Raw genomic sequence first — 7,343 nt, 5'->3', positions numbered from 1 at the left:
GGGGGGGAATGGGCTTGTGTTCTTATTTACTGCTTTATGATGAAGAAAGAAGGCCTGGTTTTTATTTATTTAGTTAGTTTTCTGCTTGTTTTTTATTTTATATGTTCAGGTCTTATCTACCCTGCTTTCCCTTGAAGACTCTATAGATGACTGGAGAGCTAGCAGGTATACAGCATACCATAGAAGGGAAACCTGATTAAATAAGAGGGAAAGTGAGTTTTATTCACAGTGTTCAAACCACTTTGTCTTTTTATTAACATTTTTAAAATCAAACACTTGACAAACAATTTCGAAGAAAAACTCTTTGTTAAAGAGTTAACACCTCTAGCCCTTCAATTAATGGCAGAGAGAGATCTCCCTGTCTGTGTCTAGCTCTACTACAGAGACCGCAGCAAAACAGGGATGCGCAGATTGACATTTCTAAGGTTAATACGTACAAGAAGAATTTTTCTATGAATACAAAATGAAAAAAAGGCACAACCCACCTTTTGTTTGTTTTTGCCCCTGTACACCTTTTTTCAGAAACACAGGATTTCTGAACTCCTCTCGGGAATGTAAAATTCAGGCTCAAAACTCAGGCCTTCCCCCATCTCAGAATGTGGTAGCCAAGTTCTCTAGTGGAAGTGACTGGGCTCTCTGCATAGTTTGACCTCCCCAAATTAGAGATGCTAACACACGCTATCATTTTCCTCTGGTATATACTTAAAATCTGTCTCTATTCCTGTGAAAAAACCAAGTAATGGAAATAGATGGGCCAGAAGGTTATAACTCAGTCCCAGGTTTCTGACCTGTCAACAAACCTTCATCACCAAAGCCCCCATTGGGGTGGTGGTCTCTGCAATAGTTGTGTCCATTTTGCAGTAAATGTTTTCCATATTGCTTTATGTGGTCATATGGAACAAAAATAACAAAAATAAACTGATTCATGAGATATGAAAAAGAGGCAGAAATGGAAAAAGACAGTAGAGGAACACCGAGAAAAACAGAGAAAGATGGGAGAGAGAGAGTAGATCATATAAAAAGAGTGAGAGAGGCAAAGAAGCACAGGTATTCTTCTGAGAGTGTACTGTACATACCCAGCCTTTGAAGTGAGCACCTGCCAAACCCTGTGTCTGGATTCCTTCCTGTTCCTTCATTGCTGTAGTTTTTGATACCTTGGATTTAGGGTTGCTAAAAGCCATTGAAAACATGACAGCATCAAGGTCCCTTATCCCAAATCTATATATATAAGTAGTGTATACCTCTTTCTCCCAGTGTTCTTGGGGGAGCTCTCCTCTCTGTCTCTCACATGCAGGTCATTGGCATAAGAACATAAAAACAGCCATATTGGGTCAGACCATATTGGGTCTAGCCCAGTAACTTGTCTTCCGACAGTGGCCAATGCCAGGTGCCCCAGAGGGAATGAACAGAACGGTGATCCATCCTAGAATTCAGAAAAATCTGAATAGATAACTGTTCTATCCAGTTATTGCCAATGACTTGCCACAAATCCTTCTACTTACTGCCATCCTTTCTGCTTAGAAATAGACTAATTTCTGAGGTGAGCAGGTGTTGGATATTCTGATTATGTTCCAGGAAGCAGATGAGACTGAGTAAATTACATGGGATTGTTTCACCAACAGTCTGGGTTGGATGCTGAGTGCCATACTGAAACCCTATCTTAGTTACCAGCACTGCCTAGAGGAGCAGCCCAGAAGGCTGCCAGGTACTACATCATCTCAAGACTGAATGACTTTCTCTTCACTGGCCCACTAACTCACCATCACCTTTCTCTTGTGCTTTTGAGATTTGGCCTGATTTAAATGTAATTATTTACTCCCCTTTCTGTGTCTTGGCATACAGAAGGGGTATCGTCGACAGAGAGATTGCTATGTCCTATGAGCTCACTGCTTGTCCTGCCACTCCATTGCAAACAGCAGGCTCACCTTTAAGAGACATGCATGAGGACAAGGCATTCAAGGGGCTAAAGATATGATCATACTGTCCATAGCTCTGGCATACGTAAGAGTAGGACATGAGACTAAAATTACAGTGTTTCCACTTAATTCTAGCAATGATCGAATTGATGCACCATTAAATTTGAGTAAAACTACAAAAACCAAAGTATTTATATTAACAATTACCTAATCTCCACCACATTTGATAAGGCTTGGTCACTTTAAACCTGTATTATTCACAGTTCGTTCCCTTGCCTACAGAAGATTGCTGCTTAATTAAGAAGCAAGAGCCAAAATTCTGAACAAGATGGAGGAAGACTCATGGAGATGCTAAAAAATGGATTACAGCTAAAAGTTGTGTTAGCCACACTGTTGTGCATTCCAGTTTACATGGCACAATGCCTATAATATCAACAGCAGTATAATAAGATTGAACATTTATTTAAATCAAAGTATAGACTTGATTGAAATAAGAGGCTGCATGTTGGTGAATCTTACCCCATACATTTTAGCCTCCGATTACCTCTATTTTACATTGTTTTATAATTATAAAACAGTAATATACCATGAATTAATAGTGTTAACTTATCGTAATGATAAGACTAAAGTATCATTCAGGATGTTTGATCCCAACCTCTTGCAGTATCTATAATTTGGCTGTAGACTTACTACAGATCTGGAACTTTTTTTTTGTTTTGTTTTAACTGTGCAAACTGATTTTAACATTCAGTTTCCTCTATAGTTTCCTCTGAGTGCTGTTAATCTGCCTTATTTTTATGATAAGGCATTTTTTCATGGTGTTAGGATAGTTGGCTAGCACTGGAGATCCCGAAGGACCAGATATCTCTATGACCAGAAATCCAGGTCATCAAGTTATTGATCACAATTCAAACATGGTGGTATTAATTAAACTGGTTGTTATGGTCCCTTATAGTGCAGAGGGGAGTGAAATTGTGGAAATAGTGGGGTAGCATGGAGGAGGGGATACAGCACTGGAAATGCAGCTCCCTAATTCCATATGTACCATTTGTCATATATGTTTCCCATCTGTGGATTTTTTACATGAAAAGGGTATTGGGACTACAGAACCTGACTTGTGATCAGTATGTAAAAAACCCCCATCTATTCTGTTACAATATGTACTCTAAGTGTAGGGTGCTGTATCCCAGCTGTGTGGATAGTTCTGTTCTGTCTGTTAGCGCTGAATCAATGTACCAGCATGGAAGTAAGGGAGGATAGTTGGAAAAAATTGTTAGTTATTAAAGTTTCTATGCTATGTTTTGTAAGTCAGTGTTATATTTGGTCTCCCTGCCCAATTCTAATGATGTAGCAGCGACATCCTGTCCTCCCTAAACTGCAATTTCAAACTTCCGGTCCTAAATTGTTCAGCAGTGTGGTTGCTTGCTGTGAAACAAATGCTGTGTTTGATATGCAAAGGAATTTCATTTCAGTGATGAATGAAGTGATCACTATATATCCTCACCAGGGTCAGCATGAGGCTCAGTAAATTGATGGACTCATTTATGCTTTCACACATTGAAGTGCAACTCCATTAAAGTCAATAGACTTGCACCAGTATAAGTGAGAGGAGAATCTGGCCCAATGTTTGGAAAGCCTCCGAGGAAAGGAGCTAGAGAAGTGTATGATATTATTACCCATCATCAGGAAGCTGGAACCAGATACAAAGTTTTTTTCCTCAAGATGGGAGGAAGTTGTAGTTTGGCTCCATTAGAGAGATATGCCCAAGAGCTGAAGGGCCTGAATTCAAGTTTCCCAGTGTTTGCCTGGGATTTGGATCTGAGATTCCAGACTGAGCCCCTCTTTTATCATTAAACGATACACAGGAAATTCAGTTATCTTACAATTGCAACCAGCATTACTTCATTTCTATTATGTCCAGCTGAACTACATACTGGACTCACTTGTAATTACCTCCACTTCACAATGTAAAGAGTCATTGGTTCTCTGTTATGTACTGTGTAGTGCAAGTTTTCAATTGATATTCACCAGCAAATGCATGATTCATATGTGATTCAATAATGAGGTGGAAAATAGGGTACAGTCCACATCAGTAACAGAGGCTAGAGTTCAACACAATGACATTTACTAGCGCTATGACAAATTTACCAAAGGCACTGAACTTTTGGCCTCATTTCTTGCACTTTTGTGAATGTCAGTTTAGGTCTGATTAGATCTAATTACAGAGCTGAGATGGAACATGTTACATGTTTTAAAGTTCAGCTCAATCACAACAGAATTTTGTTCTCTTAAAGAAAGTTAACAGAGTGATGAGCTATCGGAAATAATAATACTTAGCATTCAATGAACAGCACAGAAAAATGGTGACATGTGGCCTTCCAACAGGAAGGACCAAGCTCTTCTGGTTACTCAGCCCCTTTCACTGATGTCTTTATTGTACAGAACCAGCTTTTGGTTGTCTACCTTGTACTCACAGTCCAAAGCACAAAAGAAGAGCATGAGATTTTTCAATCATGTTGGACATTACAGCACAAATGTAAATCTTCAATAGTAAATAAATAATTCCAAACTGTGAACATAGTGTCTGTTTTAATTGTGGGATTTAATTGTCCCCTATGCCTCTGTCATAAATATAAAGGGAAGGGTAAACCCCTTTGAAATCCCTCCTGGCCAGGGGAAAGCTCCTCTCACCTGTAAAGGGTTAAGAAGCTAAAGGTAACCTCGCTGGCACCTGACCAAAATGACCAATGAGGAGACAAGATACTTTCAAAAGCTGGGAGGAGGGAGAGAAACAAAAGGTCTGTGTGTCTGTCTATATGCTTCTTTGCCGGGGATAGACCAGGAATGGAGTCTTAGAACTTTTAGTAAGTAATCTAGCTAGGTATGTGTTAGATTATGATTTCTTTAAATGGCTGAGAAAAGGATTGTGCTGAATAGAATAACTATTTCTGTCTGTGTATCTTTTTTGTAACTTAAGGTTTTGCCTAGAGGGGTTCTCTATGTTTTTGAATCTAATTACCCTGTAAGATATCTACCATCCTGATTTTACAGGGGGGATTTCTTTATTTCTATTTACTTCTCTTTTTATTAAAAGTCTTCTTGTAAGAAAACTGAATGCTTTTTCATTGTTCTCAGATCCAAGGGTTTGGGTCTGTGGTCACCTATGCAAATTGGTGAGGCTTTCTATCCAACATTTCCCAGGAAAGGGGGGGTGCAAGTGTTGGGTGGATTGTTCATTGTTCTTAAGGTCCAAGGGTCTGGGTCTGTAGTCACCTAAGCAAATTGGTGAGGCTTTTTACCAAACCTTGTCCAGGAAGTGGGGTGCAAGGTTTTGGGAAGTATTTTGGGGGGAAGGAAACGTCCAAACAGCTCTTCCCCAGTAACCAGTATTAGTTTGGTGGTGGTAGCGGCCAGTCCAAGGACAACGGGTGGAATATTTTGTACCTTGGGAAAGTTTTGACCTAAGCTGGTAAAGATAAGCTTAGGAGGTTTTTCATGCAGGTCCCCACATCTGTACCCTAGAGTTCAGAGTGGGGGAGGAACCTTGACATGGTGGCATAGTGGTGGGATTAACCTGAAATCATTTTGAGATCCAGTTGAGATTTTTTGAACTAGAAATACAGATTTTAAAAAGGAAATTTTTTTTTCCTTTGGAAAGGAAGTCCAGAAAGCAGCTGAAACTGAAAGCAGCTTGTTTTTTCTCTGCTTTGTGGCCAAGCAGAGACAAAAGGGGATTATCTTTGTGAATTGCAGGTTTTCTTTGCCTGGAGGCAGGGTACTTAACTCCTGCAGGGAAATTCACAGTCTTCCAACCCAGAGTTGTTTTTTTTCCTCTCTCTTCTTCCTAAAAGTAAATAGGGGGTGTGTGTTCTACCCCTTTGCTTTTTCTTTGGGCTGGGTAAGCAGGTTTCCAAGTAGTTGGAGGTTTTTTGCTTTAATTTGGGCCCAGAGCAGAGACAAGGGAATTGTCTTTTTCTGTAGGCTGACAATCACTATCAGAGAATAGATATTCTATTCCAGCACAGCAAAATTTTACAGCCAAGTTTTGTTTGTTTATTTCTAAACCTCGGGTGTAAAGTTAGTTAAAAACAGAGAGGTTAGAATGACCAAATCCTCAGCTTGACTACAGCTGGAATTAGCCAAATTTCAGGCTGAGGAAAAACAAAGGGAACATGAAAGACAGATAGAACTCATGCGGCTGGAGAAGGAGGTACAGGAGGCTGCCCACAAGAGGGAAATGGAGGCAAGGAAGCATGTGGAGGAGGAGAAGGAAAAAGAGAGGAAGCATGTGGAGGAGGTGGAGAGGATAAAGGCCCAGCAGAATATACCAGCAAACCCTAGCAATCCTTCTCCAGGTACCACTTCCCATCCCAGACAGTTCCCCACCTAGAAGGCAGGTGCTGATACTGAGGCCTTCTTAGAAAACTTTGAAAGTGCCTGCCTTGGGTACAACATCTCTACTGACCAATACATGGTAGAGCTGAGGCCGCAGCTCAGTGGACCCTTAGCTGAGGTGGCAGCTGAAATGCCTAAAGAACACATGAACAAGTATGAACTGTTTAAATCCAAGGCGAGAGTCCGAATGGGGATAACACCCGAGCAGTCTCGTCGGAGGTTCAGAGCCCTAAGGTGGAAACCAGACATGTCATTTACCCGACATGCCTACCACATTGTGAAACATTGGGATGCCTGGATATCAGGAGCAAGTGTTGAATCTCCAGTAAATTTGCCCTTCCTAATGCAAATGGAACAATTCTTAGAGGGTGTTCCTGAGGAAATAGAAAGATACATCCTAGATGGGAAACCCAAAACTGTAATTGAGGCAGGAGAGATTGGAGCCAGATGGGTGGAGGTGGCAGAGAAGAAGAAAACTGGTCGCAGTTGGAGCGGATACCAGAAGGGACCACTCCAGACCACACCCTATTACCGGGGGCCGCCCAAAGCCCCACCTACCTCCCAAAGAACCCTCCAGACCCCTTATCGTCACGCCACCCCGTTCTCCAGCAACCCTCCTCGCCCCAGTGACCCGTCAGCTGGACGATGTTTTAAATGTAATGAGCTGGGGCATGTAAAGGCCAACTGCCCCAAGAACCCCAACAGATTACAGTTCATTGCACCGGAATCACACCAGAGGTCCACAGGCCCAGATACCTCCCAGATACCCTTGGAGCGGAGGGAAACTGTGAGTGTGGGCGGGAAGAAGGTCACCGCATGGAGGGACACCGGAGCACAAGTGTCAGCTATCCATGCTTCCTTAGTGGACCCCACTTTAATCAACCCAGAGATCCAAGTGACGATTCAACCCTTCAAGTCCAACTCTTTCAATTTGCCTACAGCCAAGTTGCCTGTCCAGTACAAGGGCTGGTCAGGAATGTGAACTTTTGCAGTCTATGATGATTATCCCATCCCCATGCTGTTGGGGGAAGA

The sequence above is a fragment of the Lepidochelys olivacea genome (genome assembly GCF_965140295.1).
Source record: "Lepidochelys olivacea isolate rLepOli2 genome assembly, chromosome: 6".
Taxonomy (NCBI): Eukaryota; Metazoa; Chordata; order Testudines; family Cheloniidae; genus Lepidochelys; species Lepidochelys olivacea.
The sequence above is the reverse complement of the archived record's forward strand: the minus strand, read 5'-3'. Positions refer to the sequence as shown.